This window comes from Oryctolagus cuniculus, chromosome 11 (genome assembly GCF_964237555.1).
Source record: "Oryctolagus cuniculus chromosome 11, mOryCun1.1, whole genome shotgun sequence".
In the NCBI taxonomy this organism is placed as follows: Eukaryota; Metazoa; Chordata; class Mammalia; order Lagomorpha; family Leporidae; genus Oryctolagus; species Oryctolagus cuniculus.
Genome location: NC_091442.1, coordinates 44,422,077 through 44,446,255, shown reverse-complemented (window position 1 = coordinate 44,446,255; position 24,179 = coordinate 44,422,077). Strand labels below are relative to the sequence as shown.

Genomic DNA, 24,179 nt, shown 5'->3' with positions numbered 1-24,179 from the left:
TCAGCTGTTATTCACATGTTCCCCTTAGATGTTCCTGGTGCATGTTGTCTCCTCCTTTATAGTCCTCTTCCACCAATCCCAACTCTGCTACCCACACGCCGAGTACGCTGCTCTCCTCCAATCAGGAGCAGGATCAGCTCCTGCAGGTTATTGGTCGAACTGGAGGCAGCTGTGTAGAAGTTGTTTACTCCTCTCCCAGTGCCATATTGTGGGAGAGCAGATGCATAGAATAAGTCTTAATTCCAGTAACTTAGTCTAGTCTGAGTTGCTCCCCACAGATGATGGGAAGTAGAAAGGCACTTAAGAGAACACTCAGGTTTTTCCTTTAGGAAACTCATATGGATAGTGCTGCAGGTCACCATATACAGCATCTAGGAAAATAGTAGTTACGGTGGGAGACAGGAACAGTGTAACTGAACTTCCACTTCAGGAACTTGTGGTTCACCAAAGCTTGGATGGCCAAGAGACAGCTGGATCTATGAGTCTGGAGCTCAGATGTGCCCCAAGGGTTGGAGGAACAGTTATGGGAGTAGGCAAGATAACCCAAGGATGAAATCTAAACTGGGGCATCAGACTCACCTGGAGCCCACTCACACTGGTTCACAAGGACCAGGGTTACACATCTGCGAATTCTGCAAGTTAAGACCTTAGGAGTGTGGTGAGGGTATTTCATAGCATACAGGTATCAGCTGTCAGTGCCGTCATACACCTATAGAACCAGAAAGCACAGGAAAACTTTTGTAAGCCCTCCAAGGGAATCAGGTAGACAGGAAAGTTAGAAAAGCCCAGCTCAACACCATGATGCTCTGGGTCTACACTACCAGGGACCCAACAGAAATATAGATGACACTGGGCAGCCTCAGGTGGCTGCTTGTCTGCTCCAGGGACTGAAGATCAGATGACCCAGAAATGACTGACATCTCTCCAAATCTGGCCACAGCGCCAGTCCCTTTCTCTGGAATTTAAAGGCAGTTGCTCCACTGCTTTCTAGCTTCCACTATCCAAGAAGTATGAAGCCGCTGTGCTTCCTGACATGGGACGGTGATCAACCTCTTCTCTCTGAAACCTGGCACACAGTCGCTTTGTCTCAGGGTTTTGTGATTTCACAATGCTATGCTTTAGTATGGGTCTATCTCGAGCAACTACTCTGGACAATCATGCCTTCAGTCTGGGAAACCATACCCTTTAGTTCTTGAAAGCCTTCTTGCATTGTCTTATAATTCCTGCCCTTTCTTCATTTTTGCCATTCTTTCTTCCAGGAATTTTAATCATTCAAATGTTAGACTTCCTAGATTAGGCTCTCTCTCGTATTTTCACATATATATATGTATATTTGGACAGGCAGAGTGGACAGTGAGAGAGAGAGACAGAGAGAAAGGTCTTCCTTTTGCCGTTGGTTCACCGCCCCCCCCAATTGCCACTGCAGCCAGCGCACTGCGCTGATCTGAAGCCAGGAGCCAGGTGCTTCTCCTGGTCTCCCATGCAGGTGCAGGACCCAAGGACTTGGGCCATCCTCCACTGCACTCCCTGGCCACAGCAGAGAGCTGGCCTGGAAGAGGGGCAACCGGGACAGAATCCGGCGCCCCGACCAGGACTAGAACCCAGTGTGCCAGTGCCCAGGTGGAGGATTAGCCTATTGAGCCATGGTGCCAGCCCACAAACTTTGTATTGAGTCTGTATTCTATGTGATTTTTCTCGACTAAATTTTCCAACCCCTATATTTGCTATGCATCTTAGTTGTCATATTTTTAACTTTGCAAGGTCTTTTTGGTCCTCTCTAGATCTTCCCTTGCTTCAGAGACTTTTTGAAGGTGCTGGTTATATAATACCGCTTCCTAGCCACAAATGTTAATTAATGGCATGTTTTAGATTTTTCTTCTCCATGGGTGGACTTGGCTTCTCCCAAGCTGGTTTTGCTTGTTTTGGTTTTGTCTTCTCCTAGATTTTGTGTCTCAGGTTGTCCTCCTTGTGTTTCAGAGTGAAGCATGGCCGGTGCCACAGCTCAATAGGCTAATCCTCTACCTGCAGCGCCGGCACCCCGGGTTCTAGTCCTGGTTGGGGTGCCGGTTCTGTCCCGCTTGCTCCTCTTCCAGTCCAGCTCTCTGCTGCAGCCTGGGAGAACAGTGGAGGATGGTCCAAGTCCTTGGGCCCTGCACCCCATGGGAGAAGCACCTGGCTCCTGGCTTCGGATCAGCGTGGTGCGCTGGCCGCAGTGCGCCAGCCGCAGCGGCCATTGGAGGGTGAACCAATGGCAAAGGAAGATCTTTCTCTCTGTCCCTCTCTCACTGTCCCCTCTGTCAAAAAAAAAAAAAAAAGGCAAAAGACAAACAAACAAAAAAAACGAGTGAAGCATGGAAGAACTGATTGGAAGCTCTAGAAGGCAAGTGGGACTCATCACCTGTGAACTTTCTTCCCCCTCCCCAGAATCTGACTAAGAGATTTGCATTGGCACATGAGGAGTCAGGGAGAACATGGTGTCACCATGCTTGCTTTTCTTCTCTGGGGCTGGTCTGATTTCTCAAGCAGGTCTTTCGGGTTCTTACTGGAAGAGTATTTAAGTCTGGCTTCCCAAAACCTAGGAGCTGAACAGATCAAAGCCTGCCATTCACTTAGCTATTACATATAAGCATGTAGTATGCTTTCTCCAATGTGATGCCCTTGCCTGACTGGTGCCAGGTAGAGACATTCTAGTTTACTATCTCTTGGAGAGGGAGAAAGACTTTGGAGCTCAGAGTGTTTCTTCAACATACTTTCACCAATACTACTGCTTTTAACCTGACTGTATTCCAACTTGGAGAGGTAATGTACTGCCAATGTTCAAGCTTTCATGGCTTCTGCAGTATAAACTGCACTGGCTTCCGGGTCAGTCAGAGCCCACTCATTCAAAAAGTTTTTGCTGGGCCAGTATTGTGACACAGCTGGTTAAGGCACAGCCTGCAATGCCAGTATCCCATTTGGGTGTCTGTTAAAGAGTCCTGGCTGCTCTACTTCTGATCCAGCTTCCTGTTTATACTAATGGGAAGGCAGTGGAAAATGGTCCAAGTCCTAGTGTCCCTGTCACCCATGTGGGAGACCCAGTGGAATTCCTCGTTTCTAGCTTCAGCCTGGCCTAACCCTGGTTCTTGTGGCCATTTGGGGAATGAACCAACAGATTGAAAATCAATCAATCTGTCTCTCTTTTAAGTAAATAAATAAATGTTTTTTTAAAAAATGTTTTACTGGGTCCAGTGCTGTGGCACAACAGATTAAAGCCCTGGCCTGAAGCACTGGCATTCCATATGGGCGCTGGTTTGAGTCCCAGCTGCTCCTCTTCCCATCCAGCTCTCTGATATTGCCTGGGAAAGCAGTAGAAGATGGCCCAAGTCCTTGGGCCCCTGTACCTGCATGGGAGACCCGGAAGAAGCTCCTGGCTCCTGGCTTCGGATCAGCGCAGCTCCGGCTATTGCGGCCATCTGGGGAGTGAACCAGAGAGAGAGGAAGACCTCTCTCTCTGTCTCTACCTCTCTCTGTAATTCTTTCAAATAAATATTAAAACTTTTTTTTGTTCTAGTACTATTGGTTGAACTCTGTAATTAACACACAATTATTCTTAGGTGTTTAAATTTAACTGAAAAGTGATCCCTGTTAAATGCAAGAGTGGGAATAAGAGAGGGAGGAGATGTACAATTTGGGACATGCTCAATCGGACTTGCCCCAAATGGTGGAGTTAGAAATGTGCCAGAGGATTCCAATACAATCCCATCAAGGTTGCATGTACCAATGCCATCTCACTAGTCCAAGTGATCAACTTCAGTTCACAATTGATCACACTGATAGGTCTAAGAGTCAAAGGGATCACACAAACAAGACTAGTGTCTGCTAATACTAACTGATAGAATAAAAAAGGAGAGAACAATCCAACATGGGAAGTGGGATACACAGCAGACTCATAGAATGGCAGATGTCCCAAATAGCACTCTGGCCTCAGAATCAGCCCTTAAAGCATTCGGATCTGGCTGAAGAGCCCATGAGAGTATTTTAGGCATGGAAAGCCAAGACACTCTGGGGAAAACAAACAAACAAACAAACAAACAACTAAATGAAAGATCTCTGCGAGTGAGATCCCAGTGGAAAGAACGGGGCCATCAAAGAAGGAGGTACCTTTCTCTGAAGGGAAGAGAGAACTTCCACTTTGGCTATGACCCTGTCTGAATAAGATTGAAGTTGGCAAACTTAAAAGGCTTCCATAGCCTTGACAACTTATGACTAGAGCCTAGGGAGATTACTGACGCCATAAACAAGAGTGTCAAATTGTTTAGTCAACAACAGGAGTCACTGTGTACTTACTTCTCATGTGGGATCTGTCCTTAATGTGTTGTCCAATGTGAAGTAATGCTATAACTAGTACTGAAACAGTATTTTACACTTTGTGTTTCTGTGTGGGTGCAAACTGATGAAATCTTTACTTAATATATACTAAATCCATCTTCTATATATAATTTAAAATGAATCTTGATGTGAATGGAATGGGAGAGGGAGCAGGAGATGGGAGGGGTGCGAGTGGGAGTGAAGTTATGGGGGCGGGGGAAGCTGTTGTAATCCATAAGCTGTACTTTGGAAATTTATATTTACTAAATAAAAGTTAAAAAAAAAAAGAAAAAATGTTTTACTGTTATCTCTTCTCCTACTATTTTTAATCTTTTAAAAACTCCTTTATTGTGATTTCAGTGGAAGGAAGTTCAAGAATAAGAAAAAAATAACAGAATAAGAATAAGAATAAGAAAAAATAAAGTGAGGTCACAGTTTCTTCACTAGTCAAAAAGGGATCAGGATAGAGCCTCCCTCACTGGGTTACTTTTGTCATCCTCCTAAATGCTGATGCTGACCTTGACCTTGACAGGCAAAGTGTCTGGCTCACAGACAGAGAAACTTCCCAGAGGGAAGTGGGGTGGGGCGTGTGCCATAAGAAAGCGACACAATGAATCCCAGCGTTCAGCAGTGGGAAATAAAACTGTGATTCACATTAACCAAGAGGAAAGGTCAAAGGGGGAAAAACCCCTACAAGTTAAAACCACACACACACGCACGCACCAAATGCCATGCTGGGCGTGCTGGCCTAAGTTCTGCTTTTTCAAACTCCAAAGAAGAAAAAAAAAAGAAATTTTTCAAAACCTAGCTTAATACATCTAGAGGGCAAAACTGAACCAGTATAATGCAAAGTGTAGGTCTATAAAAAGAAAATAATTATTTTTAGCGAAGTTGCTATTTGTTATCAGATAAAAGGAGTCAATTTTCCACCCAAACGTTCCTCCAATTGTTACTGAACAAAGCTTCAAAGTGGAACTTTTGCTTAAATGACTGCCCCTTTGGGAACAGAATTCCTGCCTCTTTGTAGCCTTCTCTCAACTAACATGTAGCGCTTCTCAATAACAAATTATCCAGGAGCACAGCTTAATGGAGTCAAAGTAGCAAATAAACAAAAAAACAAGCTCAAAATTTCCTAGATCCATTGCTTCCAAACCTGCTGGAAACAACTCAAGAAGCCACCGGGCTCAGATTTAAAGTGTGAGTGGATGAACCGTCACTGTGGACACAAATTTAGAATTTCACTGCCAGTATGAACAGAGAGAGCCATGACACCACTAAGTTTATGAGACACAAAATGAAGCTGATAGTTGGATAGGATTTGGTTTATCCCAGCACCAGAGATGGCCAAGGCGGTTTCAAAACCAGTGTAAACCCCGGAATGATTGATTTTAAAAGTATGGGAAGGGGAGGTTTTGGGTGGAGGTCTTGGGTGCGGTGTAGTATGCCCACAGTGGGGTGAACTGTCACTGGCTGTACCTGGCAGGGAGGCTGGAAAATAAAATGGCAGCTTTTGAGGCAGGTACTGTCAGGCAGTGAAAATGTTATCAGGCTTGTGGAAGCGCTGAGGTTGGGGGAGAGGAGGAAGGAGCAACCGTGTAGCAGGGTCGCCCACCCATGGACCACACACCCATCCAAAAGCTCCAGAGAGCGGAGTTCTTCTTGGGTTTGTTTTTTGTTTTTTGTGTTTTTTTTTTTTTTCCCTAACATTGGGAGTCTCCTTGGACCCAAGCTAACCCGATGGTGAAACTTCCACTTTTGGATTTTTTTGTAATGTCCTCATAAACACATACTTGCACTCCATTTGCTGGTAAAAATACAATGTAACCAGACCACATCAGAAACAGCATTTGGGGCTCAAAATATTTTGGTCTTGTATTTAACGCCTGACCTACTTAGTACATTTTTCCATTTAATAAGACTTAAACAGATTATTCATACTTCAAATTACCCATCCGGAAGGCATTTTATAAACATGTCTCATTGTCTGTAATTTGTTATATTTTCAAAATATAGATATGTTGAAACCATACCACATGCAATAAAAACTATCATTTTCCAGTTGAATTTTTTCACTTTTTTGTTATAAAATTATGATGCAACAGGTGATACAAGAAATCGCATGGCCAGAGAAATCTAATGCTGTAAATCTAATGCTGTTTGTAAACCAAAAATGACATGTTTATTATAAAAGCAATACATCTTTGTTATAAAAGAAATTAGAAGGTGTAAATTTAAAAATCTACAAATGTATTTGTTAATCCTCTGGCATAGTTCTTTCCAGAATTTTTATGTGCCCATCTGTCTCTATCTCTTTATTGTGTTTCATTTCATTTTAGAATGCTTATTACAACCTGGCAAGCATCGTGTATTTACCTGCCTGTTAGCCATTCCTCCCACTAGGTTGGAAACATCTTGAAGGAAAGCACTTCTGCCACTTTCATTCTTATTAAATCCTCTCCACCCCTCAACCCCATCCAGCCTCACACAGCGTCTGACTTACCTGAGGTGTACAAAAAGACTCAGGGAATGAATGAAAGAATCAACAGTTGGCATTCACTAGATATTTGGAAAAGCCACTTAGTGGAAGCCAACTTGCCCGAAGTCAGGAGATAGCAAATGGGTGGGAATCTCTTAGGCACCTCATGGCTCCGTGTTCCACCTGCAGAGGGTGGATTGGCCCATGCATTTCTGCTGGAGCTCAACAAGTTGGTGGCAGGCATGTTCTTGGTTCATTTTCACCTTCTAGGAGAAACTGTGGTAAGAAGCAGTGGATTTGCTGGGAAGGGACCCCTGCAAAAGAGGCCAATACAGGATGGGAAGGTCTGCCGGGGACCACACGTGTGCCTGGGCTAAGCTGCCACCGTGCGCTGAACAGCTCTGCTCAGTCCTTCCTTCCCCACAGTCTGACCCTACACACCAGGTGCACACAAAGCAGGTGGCTCTTGACCGACCCACAGGGAAAGGGCTGAGTGGCTTCCGAAGGAAGGAAGAGAATCAGAAGCACATTCGTGTCTTTTCTTCATCCAGTATCTGGACGCTTTCAATTACCAAATTCCCATTCGGACAAAAAGTCATCAAGGACGTACGCCTTGATTTCGTAGAAGTCCTTTGTGTTATTGCTTAGACAATGACCATTCCCAGCAAAAGATTTAAAATCCAACCCTGCCCTTCCTTGGCTCTGTAAAACAGATCCTGAGGGTACCATTCCAACAGAAGGTGCTTGGTGCTAGCGAGGTCCAGGGATAAACAGAAACTGGAGTTGTTTTCTATACTTTTATTTGGAAATATTTTTGAACTGACAGAAATTAGTCACCTAGAATGCTCCCCACTCAATGCAAAGAAAAATAAACCAACAAAACGAGCAAAAGATGTGAACATTTTACCAAAGAAGCTCAACTGGCAAATGAGAACATGAAAAATGCCCCACCTCAATAGTCCCTAGGGACATGCTAAAGCCCTAAGGCGCCGTGATACATCCATCAAAATGGCTACAGTTAAAAAAAAAAAAAAAGTGTTAACAGCAACTGCTGGTGAGACATGGAAAAACAGGAACTCTCACACATGGTGGAATGTAAAATGGCGTAGCATCTTTGGAGCTTGGCAGTTTCATAGAGAACCAAACATACACTAATTGCATCCCTCGGAATTCCACTCCAAATGAAACTATATGTCCACCTAAAGACTTGTATGTGGGTAGTCATAGCAGCATTACTCACAGTAATAAAACTAAAAATAATCCCAACGCCTATCACCTGTAGAATGGATATACAACATGAGACGTGTCCCTGTAATGGAGTACTATTCAGCTTCAGATCCAGCTTCCTGCTAATGCACCTGGGAAGGCAGCAGAAAGTGACTCAAAGACTGGGTGCCCTGCCAAAACCAGGATGGAGTTGCAGGCTCCTGGCTTTAGCCTAGCCCAGCCCTGACTGTGGTAGTTATTTCGGGAGTGAACTGTAGATGGAGGATTCTCTCTCTGTGTGTGTCCCCCCCACCCATGCACTGCCTTTCAAATAAATAAATCTTTTTAAAGATTGTATTAATTTATTTGAAAGGTAGACTTACAGACAGAGGGAGAGAAACAAAGAAAGAGAGGTCTTCCATCTGCTAGTTCACTCCCCAAATGGCTGCAACAGCCAGGGCTGGGCCAGGCTGAAGCCAGGAGCCAGGAGCCAGGAGCTTCATCCCAGAAGACTATGTGGGTGCAGTGGCCCAAGCCCTTAGGCCATCCTCAGCTGCTTTCCCAGCCACATTAGCAGGGAGCTGGATTGGAAGTGGAGGAGCATGAACTCAAACCGACGTCCATATGGGATGCCAGTACTGTAGACAGTGCCTTAACCTGTTATGCCACAGAGCTGGCCCCCAAATAAATAAATCCTTAAAAAAAAAAAAAGGATCTGTGTTTACTTGGCCAATTTATAGACATGGTTTAAATAATTTACAAGTGTTTGGAAAGACATGAAATCACTTGGAGTTGAGGTTTCTAATGCAGACCTTCTGCATGTGGCCAAGAATACAGCAGTCACGCCACCTCTCACATATGCTTTATGACTTAGAACTCACAAAAAGCATAAAACGGCAAGTCTCTTCCATGTGGACTTGGAAAAAGTCCTGCAAATTTATGGCTGCAAATTCCATCCAACATAAAAGCTTTGCCTCTTCTCTTTCCAGCTAAATTGTAGCCATGCCAGAGAAGAGAGCCAAGGTATTAAGAGATGCAAAGAAATAACATTTTTATGGAATTCAAAGCCTTCTCCTAAAACGTAGGAAAACATACACATCAATGTCATTGACAACTTATTCTAGGCTTCTTGCTGCTCTTATTTCATTCTGACAAGTCTGAGCAACTGGGCTGTGTGGCTTCCAACCCTAACTGTTGTAGGCAGCTGCTGGGGTGGTAACAGGTTGTCACTATGGGAGGGACAAGCTCACCAACCCCAAACACTGCACCAAACATGAACCAAGCCATTTGGGGAGCAATGCCCAGCTAATGAAGAAGCTGCTGGAACCTGAAGGCATTTACTATCATTTCATCTCCCATTAAGAACAAATTAGAGTATCACTGAGGCGTTTAGGTACCCTCTACCGTGTTCCTGTGCCCACCGCTTGCCTGAGCCTTACCCTCCTGGTGGCAGTTGTCAGCATGGAGTGGAGAAGCTGGAGAACCAGTAAGGGGATGTTACAGCTTGAGCTCCCTGGTGTGCAGGGTGAAAGCGTGGGAGAGGTCCCCAGAGGGCGGTGGCCTGGGTGAGGAAGGATTTCAAAGATGCTGGGCCACGACCCAAGGACCCCCTGACCATACCAAAATCTCCAAGTGCTCAAGTCTCTTTACTAACATGGCTTAGTATTAGCAAGTAACTCTAGCCTCCCCTGTCACACATATTCCATCATCTCTATGATTGCCTGAAATGCCTACAGCAATGTACATGCTCCATCAGCTTACTTTTACGGACTAATGACAAGGAGAGAAAACAATCTACACATGGTCAGCACCAATGCAATTATTTTTTTTTCCCAAATATCTTCAGACTGGAGTCTGAAGGCAGGGCTCGCTGTGATCCTGTGGTCACTGAGCTCCTGTAAGGACACAATGAGATGTAAATGCAACAGCAGACACAGCGGTCATGTTAAGGGACCGCTGTCTGTTAAGTTGAAGACTTTTGAGTTCCATGGGGGAAGAGAGATCTGAGAGACAGACTCCAGGACCCTCCCCTTCCTCTTTGGTTATTGCCGCCCTCAGCCACTAAACAAAGCCCCTCAGGTCCATGGTGGGGAAACTGAAACTTCCATGGCAGGAAGGATGTCACGACTGATGCGCTTCCAGGTGTGCCCAGTTGGATGGAAGCCTCTTTCTGCGGGTGTAGACACGAAAGTGGCTGCTTCATTCTTTACCTCCAACCTGCCTCCCAGGTCCCCATCGTGTGCTGCGCCCGGTCCACAATGGGGGCAAAGAAAAGAGCAGCAAAGAAAAAGCAGTGTCTTTATCACCAACTGTCAACCCATGTTCTCCCCGATCCTCCCTCTTAGATGCAGCTGGGGCAGAGTCACAGGGGACCCAAGCATGGCTCTTCCATGCTGCGCCTGTCTCAGCCTTGTCCTGCGGCCCACTTGTCTCAGTTCTATTCAATTTTGATCTAAGTTATGAACCACAGAAGTAGTTTCCTTTTCAGCAGCTCTGTTGGAATGTCATTAATTCTCTCAGTCAGCATTGGCATGCCATGTGGAGTTATAGATTGTGCAGTCGGCCAGAGTCCTCCACCTTCCCTATGTCTCTACATTTGCAAGGTGGCTTAGCAGCTCCCCCCGTCCACGGCTGCACTCTATTTTTCCATCTCTTGAATCTGGACTGGCTGACTGACTTGCTTTGGTCAAAAGAATGTGGCAGAGAGGACACGCGTCAGTCTCTTTGGAGCCATGCTTCTGTGCGCACATGCTCGGATTAGTCTGTTGGGTGATGAGAGATCCATGGGACAGAGGTGAGCCATCTGGGAGGAGGCCATCCTGCTCCCGTCAGCTCCCAGCCAAACTGGCAGACACAGGGGCAACACAGCTGGCCCAGACAGAGCAGGTGTGCCACGCTCAAACTGCCAATCTGGAAAAGCAGGAACTATAGCTATTATTTAAAGTCAAGGCGGGGAGCCAGTGTTGTGATGCACCAGGTTAAGCCGCCGCTTGTGATGCCAGCATCCCATATTGGAGTGCTGGTTCAAGTGCTGGCTGGTCTGTGCCTGGTCTAGCTTCTTGCTAAGGCACCTGGGAAGGCAGTGGAAGATGGCCCAAGTACTTAGGCTCTTGCCACCTACATAGGAGCCCTGGATGGAGTTCCTAGCTACTGACTTCAACTTGGCCCTGTCCCAGCTGTTATGGCCATTTGGGGAGTAAGCCAGCCAATGGAAGACCTCTCTTTCTCTCTCTCTCTCTCTTGCTCTCACTCTGCCTTTTAAACAAATACATCTATAAAGATAAATAAATAAAAGTCATAGGTTGAGTGAGCATCCCTAATCCAAAAAGTTTCAACGTCCAAAAAGTTTTGAGTGCCAACCTGACAAGATTTGGGATTTTGAAGTATTCTGAATTTGAGATTTTTGGATTGGGGATGCTCAACCAGCAAAGTCTATGCAAATATTTCAAACCCAAAAGAAGAGAAGAATCAGAAACCTGTAACACTTCTGATCCCAAACACTTCAACCAGGATATTCAATCCATGCTAAGTTTAAGGTGGTTTGTTATGCAGAAAAAGCGAATGGATAGACAAAGCCATGGAAATATAATTAAAGAATTAAATGGACCTAACACTCTACCTGCATTTACCCACCTGCCGCATACACACACACACAAGTCCTCATGTTCTGGTCTTGTTGCCATGTTCATCTGATTATTGAAGTCCTACAACTCCTAGGTAGAGGGTCCAATGCTGGGTGTTCTAGATAGCGTCAAGACCCAAGTTGTCCCCAGCTTTCAAGCAGCTGCAGTGACACACACACACACACACACACACACACACACACCCACCCCTGGGTGCACGAAACTCAAGTGCCCCAGTTCTTATAAGCAAAGGCTGACCCAACGTTAACGTACTTCCTACTTCATCCTTCGTATTGTCTTAGCTGTTCACTGTGGCCATAACCGAACACCTCGGAATGGGGAATTTATAAAGAAACAGGTCAGTTTTGGCTCATGGATCTAGACATCCAAGAGCACGGCACTGTATCTGCTGAGCTTCTGATGGGGGCCTCGCACTGGGAGGCGCCAAGACTCGCCTTACAGCAAGGCCCTCCAGCAAGAGCCAAGCCAGTCCCCTGAGAAGGGGAACTCTCTCCCGTGAGAGAAGAATTAATCCAATTAATCCATTATCGAGGGCTCCATCCCCATGACCCCACACCTCTCAACACCCTTACTCTGGAGACCGAGCCGCAACACGAGTTTGGGTGGGGACAAGCTGTATTCACCCCACAGCACAGACCGCGGTCAGTTCCCCAGTGTTGTGTACCTGCTCTTCTCCCCGTGCGAAGATTTTCCACGTGGATAACAAGCTTCTCAAACAGCCTATCTGAGCCCTGTGGCACTTCCTGTTCCTGTTTTGTTTAAAGGCGTGTTTTATTGAAGTTCTTTCTTTCCAAAAGTCAAACACAAACATGTTTTATCTAACAGGAAAGACAGTGGAAATGACAACAAAACCTCTGGCGCTGTTGAAGTACATTAAAGTGAAGGGCGAGGGCTTGACTCAGCCACTAAGATGCTGTGTGCGATGCCTGCATCCGGCGTTGGAACACCTGGGTTTGAGTCCCAGTTTCACTCCCGATTCCAGGTTCCTACTAAGGTGTGTTTCAGGAGGCAGCAGGCAATGGCTCATTAACTGGGTCCCTGCCACCCATGTGGGAGACTTGGATGGAGTTCTGGCTCCCAGCTGGGGCCAGGTCCAGCCCCATCTGTTGAGGGCATTTGGGGAGGGAGTAAACCACTAGATGGGAGATCTATCTCTCTCTCTATCTATCTCTCTCTCTCTCTCTCTCTCTTCCTTTCAAAGAAATAAAAATAAATCAGAATTTTAGGAATGAATTAAAATTAAGACCATGTCTAAAGAATCCCTGAGCAGACACTACCATTAGGCTCATCAAGCCTTACTTGATTTCAAACATATATGATGTTTATTTCTTGTAGATGCCTATATTAAAGAAAAATATAACTTAAGCTCAACCAATCAGAAGTAGCCAATAAACCTATAATTATCAAAATAGGGATTTGGCAATGGAATGAATCCAATATGCAAACTAGGTAATTATAACCAACCTAGCATTTTCTTTGTTTTATTTCCTTGTCCATCCTATGAAAGCTTTCCTCTTGCCTCCATCCTTGAAGCTCCAGAACCACTCCTGGTTTGGAGCTGCCTAATTCATGAATCATCATTTGCTCAAATAAACTCTTTAAAATTGTATTGTGTTTCATTTACTTTTTTTTTAGTTTTATTTATTTGAAAGGGAGACTTACAGAGGGACGGGGGGAAGGGAGGGGGAGGGAGGGAGAGGAAGGGAAAGAGGAAGAGAGGGAGAGACAGAGAGAGGGAGAGAGGGAGGAAAAAAGGAGGGAGAAATCTTCCATCCATTGGTTCACTCCCTAAATGGTTAGGCCCAGCCAAAACCAGAATCCTGGAGCTCCATTTGGGTCTCCCAAGGGTGGCAGGGACCCAAGCACTGAGGCCATCTTCCACTGCTTTCTCAGGCACATTAGCAGGGAGGTGGAGAGGAAGTGGAGCAGCCAGGACTTGACCCAGCATGAATACAGGATGCCAGTGTTGCTGGCAGAGGCTTAACTTGCTGGGCCACAACGTCAGCCCCCTTGTTCACTTTTTAACAGCCTCAAAAGGCAAAATTTCAACACCAAGGTAAGACAAAACTTCCAAGTTTATACCTGGAAATATGTGCTTCTTTACCTTTCTTTCACTATCATCAAGAAAATCCACATTTAATGCTCTTGTTACGATTTTAACATGCATTTATCAGTGCCTGCTACAGGTAAGGGTCTATGCTAGAAACAGCAAGGAGAGGGCTCAGTCCCTGGCCTCCTCCAAGTCAAAGGGGCAGAAGCACCAATCACAGGCACACAAGATGATGATTTTACACAATGGGAAAGGCATACTGAATGGCTTGAACAGACACCAGATGTAAGTACAGCTTTCCTGGAGAACTTTACATGTAAGCCAGGACACGGAACATCTAAGTAAGGTCCAAATTCAGGACACAGAGGCACAATATATTGTACAAAGCCAATTCTCTAAGATGCTGCTTTCTTATCTTCTTACTACAACAAGCCTTGCTTTCTTTGAGAACAGTTGAGAACAGTTCCAGGAGGAACACATAGCTGGGGCCGTGACTAGTATCACAAGCTTGAAATCAAACAATCCTGGTTTAAATTCCAGTGACACAGACCTTGAGTGAGTCACTCCACCTGTTGGCTTACTTGTCAATGCGTGTAACGTTATCTCCCTTAAGCACTGTTGTGGGTTTAAATGAGAAAGCTCAGAAGAATGACAGTGTTTATTGTGCTTTCGATTGTTCTGATGAAGGGGCAGGGCTCAGCAGGGATGATTCATCAGGCTTGTCTCAGCTCCTCAGCATCAGTGGGGGGCCACTGGAAGACAGGTGGCACCAGACTTCCAAAGTCTGATTTGCAGGGAGTGCGACCGCCAGCCAGAACATTTGCATGTGGCTTCTGTATGGCAGTCAGGTCTCAAAGGCTCATATCCCAGGAGAAGGAGAGAGTCAGGAGGAAGGGAAACCATTTGTATTCATTAAAGCTTTGAGGTCATTCAGCATTTCTGCCACGTTCTGTATGTCGGGGTAGCCCCTGAACCCTGCTCAGATTCCAAGGGAGATTCCACTTGATGAGGGAGCAGTAAAGATCTACAAAAGCAGTCCCATTGCTCTGGCCATTTCTGGAAACTGCACCTCCCACAGTGACCCTAGATCAATATCCCAATGAAGATAATTTCCGTAGAAAGGAAATAGATGAAATAGTTGCTGTAGGCTCCGTCCTATCCACGGCTGCCTGGGTTCTTTGTGCTCCCGTCGCAAAGACAGGCCACAGCAGAGCCTAATGCATGCTGCTGTGAGAACTAGAGGAATTAACCCTTTACAGTGGGTAAAGCACGTGGTTGGTGCTGCAGGCACCTGAGTGTTTCTGTTCATGCTCTCAGGATTCCTCGCCTCTCCTGAGGCTTGCGTGGCCCTGCTGCAGGTGCATCCTAAATGCAATCCCTCAGCAACAAACCCCAGCCAAGGCCCACAATCCCCTTGGTCACAGCAACAGTGTGGAAGCAGGGAAGACTTATAGGCTCAGTGCCACTTACCAGTCACGCCAGCATCTCTCCAGCTGCCTGGCTCTGGGTCAGCCCGACTTCTGCAGCATTCTGCAGGACTTGCACATGCAATTTTCCTGGTAGACACTCAGAAGTCCGGATCGCCCGGCTCCATCTACCACACACAGAAGGGACCATTTAGGGGTTTGTGTGCCTTTTGCAAATCCCATAAGCACCAACCCAAGGGCCCTGTGTCCCGCCCCCTGGCTCTAGGAGGACACAATGAGAGAGGAGAGACAGAGGTGCCTTTTCCTCCTCTGGCTGATCCCACTCTGTCTCTGGCTCAGGAAGCTGAGTCAAGCCCCTTGACAAGAATGTTCTCTGCATCCCCAGGCAAACGCTCACATTTTAAGAACTCCAAAGGGTCTTTCACTTAAAAAATAAAAAGGAGGGGCTGGCATTGTGGACATAGCAGGTTAAGCCACCACCTGCAGCACCAGCACCACCTGCAGCACCAGCACAGGATGCATGTTCGATTCCCAGCTGTTCCACTTCCGATCCAGCTCCCTGCTAATGCACCTGAGAAAGCACCAGAGGATGGCCCAAGTCCTTGGGCCCCTGCACACTCATGTGAGACCCAGAAGAAGCTCCTGGCTTCTGGCTTCAGCCTGACCCAGCCCCGGGCATTTCAGTCATTTGGAAAGTGAACCACCAGATGGAAGACCTCTCTTTCTGTCTCTTTCTCTGTAATTCTGCCTTTCAAATAAATAAAAAATAAATCTTAAAAAAAAGAAAAACTAACCATCTACCATCCTGTCTCCCCTGTCAGTTAGTGACTATTCCTTTTTTCCCCTCACCTCCTACATCACATGCTCTCCTACAAAAATGGTCCTACAGCCTCCCAGTCTGAATTCTGGATATGACACCAATCTGAATATGAAATTCCCATATGACCCCGTATTTCATCTGAATTGCTTTTTATCAGTATCTTAGCTTTTTCAAGCTCACCTGCATATATCTTGTTTGTAAATACAGAAAACATGATGCAAACATTTGGTCAAAGCTCAAGGTCCCTCTGACTACCACCGCTATTGCCTATATCCTCAGTAGGGTACACACTGTTATAATTTGCACTCTTTCCAGATTGCTGCTATGCATTCTAATATTTGTTTCCCAAAGAAATGTTTGTCGTGTGTTCATTCTTCTTGCTTGTTTCATTCTCAGGATGTCTTAAACTCCCTATGCCAGGATAAGACTGTCACATTCTCTGTTCCCCAGTGTTTCCGTGGTATTTCCTAGTCTCAGCTCCTCGCCAGGCTCGGTAACTGGCCTCTGCCTTTCCTACCAGCAGCCCACCCCTTCCCAGGCAGGTGTCACACACGTCCCTTCCTTCCCACCTACGTTCACCTTGGGTTTCTGGCCTGGAGTCTCCTCCTTGTGTTTCTCCAGTACTTGTTACTCTCAGGCCTGGATGTAACAAAACTGGGCTTCATCCCAACTAATCTCTCAAGCAAACCATTGAACTTGACTTCCTTATGTATAAAACAGAGTGACTATTAACAATACCTATCTCCAAGGATTGTTCTAAAGATCAAGTGGGGGGCCAGCACTGTGGCACAGTGGGTAAGTCCTCCGATTACAGTGCCAGCATCCCATGTGGGCGTCGGTTCGACTCCCAGATGCTCCTCTTCTGAGCCAGCTCTCTGCTATGGCCTGGGAAAGCAGTAGAAAATGGCCCAGGTTCTTGGGCCCCTGCACCCACATAGGAGATCCAGATGAAGCTTCTGGCTCCTGGTGTTTGATCAGCCCAGCTCTGGCCATTGCGGACATTTGCGGGGGGCGGGTGTTGAATTCAGTGGATGGAAGACCTTTCTTTCCATCCCTCCCTCCCATTGTCTATACCTCTACCTCTCAAATAAATAAAAATCTTTTTAAAAAATCAAGTGAAATAAATCACAGAAAGCATTGGTCCCCCGCAGGTTACTTACTATATACTCAGTAACATCAACTGCCACCATTACCAAATTGTCATGCAGCCTTTAGTCTCACTAAAAAACACAATGAGTGGAAACATTGTGGATGCTGCACCTTACACACTCTTAGAGCTTACTGAGGGTGTGTCCATGTGGGCAATCCAGGTGCTGGTTCTAGTCTTCCCTGGGCATCACCCTGCGTGGAGCAGGCAGCTGGTATCTACATCAACACCTGCTGATGGTGTTGATGCAGCAGGTGGCCCATGCATCCAGTTTGGATTTCACAAAGCAGCACTGGAGGGAGACTGATAAAAAGCACACCTGGGGGCAGGGGTGTGGCATGACTGGTAAAGCCACTGCCTGTGCCACTGGCACTCCATATGAGCACTGGTTCAAGTCCAGCTGCTCCACTTCTGATCCAGCTCCCTGCTAATGGCCTGGGAAAAGCAGCAGATGGCCCAAGTGCACCCATGTGGGAGACCCAGAAGAAGCTCCTGGCTTCACATCAGCCCAGCTCCAGACGTTGCAGCCATCTGGGGGGTGAACCAGCAGATGGAAGAGCTGTCTCACCCTCTCTGCCTTTGAAATAAATTAATTTGAAAAGAAAAGCATGCCTGGCCTCACAGAGAAGGAGTCTGCTGTCAGTGGTTCTGTCTCTATCATTACCCTGCTGGTTTTCAGTCTAGGACCTTGTTTTAAAAAGACTCAATTATTTATTTGAAAGGCAGGGTTACAAAGTTGGGGGGGGGGGGGATCTTCCATCCATTGGTTTACTTCCCAAATGGTCACCACAGTCAGGATTGGGCCAGGCAGAAGCCAGGAGTCAAGTGCTTCTTCCAGGTCTCTCATGTGGGTGCAGTCCACTGTTTTCCCAGACACATTAGCAGTGAGCTGGACAGGAAATGGAACAGCCAGGACTTGAACCCATGCCCCAGCCTAGCCCTAGCCTAGCTATGCTTTCTCCTAACCTCAGACAGTAAAAGATGACTCAAAGTATTTTTTTCTCTCTTTCCTTTCCATTTTTTCCTTATATTAATTATATTAGAAAAGGTGCCATCATTTATCTCTCTAAAGGAGAGAGGAGAAAGAAGAACCTTAGAAGGAAACCACACTACTGCTATCAGAGTTCCCCTCTGTGGCAGTGCTGCCCAGTTGAGCAGCTGCGAGCCCTATGTGGCCATGGATCACAGGTCCAAATAAAAATGTGCTCAGAGTAGAAATGACATACCAGGTTTTGAAGACTTGGCACAAAAAGATGCAGAATAAATACCAACATGATAAGTTTCCATATTGACTACATGTAGAAATATTCTGAAATAGTAGATTGAATAAAATACACATATTTTAAAATTATTTTTGTATTTGAAACACACAGAGAGAAAGAGAGAGAGAAATATTCCCTTCAGCTGGTTTACTCACCAAATGCCCACACAAAATGGCGGAGATGGGGAGAGGGGACAAACGTGGATAACCTAACTAGTGGCTTTACCATGTGGTCAGATGCCTGTTCCTAAATAAAATACATTTTAAAAAATATTTTTATGGGGCCAGTGCTGTGGTATGGTGGGTTAAGGCCACAGCCCGCACCACTGGCATCCTGTATGAGTACTGGTTCAAGTCCTAGCTGCTCTTCTTCTGATCCAGCTCCCTGCTGATGTGCCAGGGAAAGCAGTGGAAGACGGCCCATGTTCTTAGGTCTCTGCATCTACATGGGGGACCCGGACGAAGCTCCTGGCTCCTGGTTTTGGACTGGCCCAGCCCCGGTAGTTGTGGTCATTTAGGGAGTGAGCCAGCGCATGGCACACCTCTGTCTCTCCCTGTCACTCTGCCTTTCAAATAAATTTAAAAAAAAAAAAAAGATTTTTATTTTTTATTTATTTGAAAGGCAGAGTGACAGAGAGAGAGGGAAGGAAGGAGGGGGGCAGAAAGAGAGAGAGAGAGATCTGCCATCACTGGTTCACTCTCCAAATGGCCACAACATCCAGGCCTGGGTCAGGCCGAAGCCAGGAGCTTCATCCAGGTCTCCCATGGGGATGGCTGGGACACAAGTATTTGGGACATCTTCCACTGCTTTCCCAGACACATTAACAGAGAGCTGGATCAGAAGCAGAGCAGCCAGGACTCGAACCCATGCTCTGAAATGGGATACCAGCGTCACGGGCTGCAGCCTAACCCACTGCACCACAATGGCAACCCCAATAAAATACAATATTAAAGCTAATTTTACTTCTATCTTTCAACTTTTTAAAAATGTGACTACAAAAAAACATAAAATGACAACGTGGCTCAGGTTACATTCGTATTTTTATTAGACAGTGTTGCTCTACAGAAGAATCCCCCAAACCCTACTGGTTACCAATCCCCCTCGGCCAGCCTGGTAAATTTGCCATATTTTTCAGACATACACACACACACACACACATACCACAGAAACAGATTCACAAACACAGACAACACACATACAAATATACACAGTGATATTCTACATACACACACACACATACACACGGATCACTGGGCCTACAACACCTTAACCTCTGCTGCCCCCTCCTGTCACCATCCTGCAAATCTTTTTAATATCTCAGATCACACAGCCAGGCTCTGTGCTGACTGTTTTTCTCCCTTTATCATCATAGGAATGTATTCTTTTTAGATATATAGCATTCTTTTTTTTAAGGTTTATTTATTTATTTGAAAGGCAGAGTTACAGAGAAAAAAGGGAAGATAAAGAGAGAGATCTTCCAGCCACTGCTGGGCCAGTCAGGAGCCAGGAGCATCCTGCAGGTCTCCCACGTGGGTGCAGGGGCCCAAGAACCTGGGCCATCTTCTACTGCTTTCCCAGGCCATAGCAGAGAGCTGGATAGGAAGTGGAACAGCTGGGACTCGAACTGGCACCCATGTAGGATACCGGCACTGCAGGCTGGGGCTTAACTCGCTGCACCATAGCATCAGCTCTGAGGGTGGCATTCCAGGCTCACTTCCTATTGGGACAGGTGAGTGCCCTGCCTGACACCATGCACTGGTTGGTCACCCTGTCGTGCCCCTCTCACCCTGTGGTGGCTCTTGCCACTGCTCCCCAGGTCTGCTCAGAGTTCCTGATCACGTGGGCCCCTTGCTCCTTGGAACACTCACTGTTGGGGCTGGCGTCCTGGGCCTGTGAAGCCAGATGGTGGAACTGCTTCGGCCCATGCCACCAACGTCAGAGACCCTGATGGAGTCCCAGGTTCCTGGCTTCAGCCTGGCTCAGCCCCAGCTGTTGCAGACATTTGGGGAGTGAACCAGAGGATAGAAGAGCTCTCTTGCTTTCTGTCTGTAACTCTTTTAAAGAAATACCTAAATCTTAAAAATACATATATATAAGGTCTGAACATTCAACTGCCCCAGTTTCTTGGTCTTAGTTCAGGCGTCTTGCTCAGGGGACACAGCCTGCTCATCACTCTGAGTCATCACTCTTTTGACAGCTGTGTCTCCCCCCCAGAGTCCCTCGGACAGCCAAGATGTTGCAGTGTCCACAGGAAGTCACACGTGGAGGCCGCAGTCAATACTGGATTCATGTACAGCCTGTGTTCTACTTGTGAAGCTTCCTCTCCACTGCAGACTTTGGTGGCTAAGATGGGAATTGCCTTAATTGCTCCCAGGTGGGACTGACAGGCTGCGCCAAGCCAGGCTAAGGCAAGCCGGCTGGAAGTGCCACTCCCCCTCAGGTAGAGGTCAGTGCCCCTCTCTGTCGGCTCACGCTGGCCCCCTTCACCTCGCTGCCTGCTCCAGCCATGTCCCTCAGGGCATCCTGCTTCTCCCCTTCCAGGCTGCTGCAATCAAGTGACTATCGCAATAAAGGGAGTCACAGGACATTTTTTGGATTCCCAGCGCTCATAAAAAGCACGCTGTCACTGTACTGTGGTCTATTATGTGTGCAACAGCATGAGATCCAAAAGCACAAAACGCACCTTAACCAAAAAAAATCTTGTTGCTAAAAAAATGCCAACAATCATTATCAGTTGTTGGAAAAACAGTGCGAATAGACCTGCTTCATGGAGACCGCCCCCAACTGAAAGCCACACATTTGTACAAAGACCTCCACCATTGGCAAGGCATGACAAAGTCAAGCACAGCAAAACGAGGTATGCCCTGTATTTCCTGCAGCCTTCCGGAACAGAGTGAGCAAACATGTTCTGTTGGAAAAGTAGGCTCCTGCGTTCCTGTGTTTGCCCCCAGCTGGAGCTTAGGAAAAACACAGCAGACAACAGGTGCCACGTGACTGCTCTGTGTGCTGCCCACAAACCCAGTCTCTCCATTGCTGCACGGGCATTTGGCCAACTCTCCTGTCATGTATTCCTGCATTTTGTCCACTCTAGATCTAAGCTTTTGAATGTCTGATTCAAGGCTGATTTTTTTTAATACATGAAAACACCACTGTATTAGAGTTTTCTTTCACTTCGGCTGTGTGTGTGTGTGTGTGTGTGTGTGTGTAAGGGGTTAGAAAACCAACGAGCTGAAACGCTTTGATTCTCAAACTGTTTTCTCTCCGGACTTAGCTTGGCCTGCACCTTATCTTCTGCGTTCTGCTCTTTCTGCGATTTTTTTTTTTCCTGAACCAGCCGTGGGGAGTTTATGTGACAACCAGAGTTATTAGGCAGTAGTCTTATTCAAGCACGCCCTCTACTGTTGATACAGGGAAGTGCAACTCGTGGTCTGAGTTGCCTTGGAGAAGTGGGGCTGGGCTGTGTCTTCCCACTTGCATACCCTGTGAAAGTGTCTGCAGGACCCTTAGTTTTATTCCTTGTACCTTCTTGCTCAACAGGTGGCAGGTGTCCTCCCTCAGATGTGCTCAGCACCACAGGCCATCCCATTTCCACTCGGGACTCTGTCTTTGTGGGGTGCCCCGTCTGGGCTGCCGTCACCCCAGGCTCTGTGAGCTCCAGATTTCCAGCCCCCCATGCCTGACATTCTGCACAGAAGCAGGCCCAGCACCTGCCTGGCTGGACCAACATGCTTGCTAATCTCACTTTTTTTTTTAATGTATTTATTTGAAAAGTGGAGCTACAAACAGGCAAAGGCAGAGAGAGAGAGAGAGATCTTCCATTCAGTGGTTCACTCCCCAAATGGCCACAATGGCCTGAGCTGGGCCAATCCAGAGCCAGGAGCTTCTTCCAGGTAACCCAGGTGGGTGCAGGGGCTCAAGCACCTGGGACCATCTTCCACTGCTTTCCCAGGGCATAGCAGAGAGCTGGATCAGAAGTGGAGCAGCCAGGTCTCCAACCTGTGCCCATAAGGGAAGCCGGCACTGCAGACCGTGTCTTTAGCCATTACGCCACAGCACTGGCCCCACTTATCTCACTTTACAAGACCTTACAAGTTGGTGGAATTCTGTGCTTCTTAGGAATCCTGAGGGTACATGCAAGCAGCATCTGTATTTGTTGATTTGGGTGAAGTTTTCTTTGTAAGCCACAGGAAGAGATTTGGATCTAGGTAATCATCATTATTCTACAACTCAGACTGCTCCATATTGAAATGACAGCATTTACTGCGTTAAAAAACATCCATTTTTAACAAAATACATGTACTCACAATATAGGCATTTCTTACCACAAGTAAATGTAACTTTCCAAACAAGAAACTCTGTGTAGTCTCTCTCTCTCTCTCTCTCACACACACACACACCCCACCGGGATTCCTTTCACAGAAGCCACAATTCTTGATTGTCATCAGCCATCACCCAAACAGGCCAAGCTTCCACCCTGACTACTCCCGGCACCTGTGATACGCCTGCCGTTCGGAATAAAACACAGGTCTCCGGCCAGGTGCCTAGGGCAGAGGGCAGCCGGCTGCTTTGGAGCACAGCTCTCCTGTACCACGTGCCTGCCCACCCTGCTCAGATGCACAGGGCCGGCCTCTTACTGTCTTCATCTTCTTCCGGGGATGCGGCAGGCTCTGCCACGCCCCCTCTCCCGCACCAACCCCCCACCCTGACTCCACCCTGTCAAGGTTCACACCTCTTCACTAAGGATTTCTCTAGCTCTGGGAGGAGTTTTTCCTGGGAAAAGGAAAGGAGGGCTGGGGATCAATCAATCAATCTTTTCTCTCTCTCTCTCTCTCTCACACACACACACACACACACACACACGCCCCAGTCTGCACGGCTCTCAACCTTCAATGGCCCTGATGCCTCTGGCAGGATGGCTCCCAGCAGCACCAGCCCTGGTTGTCCACAGGGTCAATGTGAAAAATGCAGCCCCTCTGGCTGTACCCTCCCTCCAGAAACTACGCGTTCTGGGGGTCTGCTTGCAGGGGACTCGGACTAGAAGCTCCTTGGCTGGGGGCCTCACCCCCACCTCGCAGAGCCTCTACCTGGACGGGTATCTCCCAGGTCAGACTCCACACTGTGTCCCCATCCAAAGAGGGTGAAAGTGACATTCTCCAGAGGGTCCTAAGGGGAGATGGCCGAGGACCCCTGGTGTGGCCACGAAAAGGGCCTGCCTGCCCAGGGACATCTCTGTTTGCAGAATGAATGAATGAGAAGGAATTTGGTTTGAGAAAATCCCATTAATATAAACCCTATTTAGGCAGGAGGATGCCTCCTGTTACAACCATGCTGCGGTAGAAAGATGTGTTGGCCGGCACCGTGGCTCACTAGGCTAATCCTCCACCTGCGGTGCCGGCAACCTGGTCGGGGCGCCAGATTCTGTCCCGGTTGCTTCTCTTCCAGTCCAGCTCTCTGCTGTGGCCCGGGAGGGCAGTGGAGGAGGGCCCAGGTCCTTGGGCTCTGCACCCACATGGGAGACCAGGAGGAAGCACCTGGCTCCTGGGTTTGGATCGGCGCAACACACCGGCCCTAGAGGCCTTTCTCTCTGTCTCTCTCTCTCTAACTCTGCCTGTCAAAAAAAAAAAAAAAATGTGTTGTTGCGCTCCGATGTGACGTGGTGCTAAGGCCACCAGGGTGCAAGGACCCAGACTCCGCAGCAGCCCTCCCACTGCCACCTCGGGGCTCTAGAAAGCCCACCACGGGGGCTGGCGTGGTGACATGGTGATTTAAGCTGCAGTGTGCGACACCGGCATCGCCCGTA

The 24,179-nt window shown here is 47.2% G+C and overlaps 1 protein-coding gene across 4 annotated transcripts in view; it reads right to left on the bottom strand.

The window, feature by feature from the left end:
* The window catches only part of RIN2 (Ras and Rab interactor 2), a 235,604-nt gene that overhangs the window by 185,630 nt on the left and 25,795 nt on the right, over positions 1–24,179 (bottom strand). For 3 of the 4 annotated variants that reach the window (XM_070052128.1, XM_051845339.2, XM_051845346.2), the window contains exon 2: positions 15,194–15,317. The exons of the other annotated variant lie outside the window; for it this stretch is intronic. The gene's annotated coding sequence lies outside the window, so the exon portion shown is untranslated. The remainder of the gene's footprint in view (positions 1–15,193; positions 15,318–24,179) is intronic. 4 annotated transcript variants of the gene reach the window in all.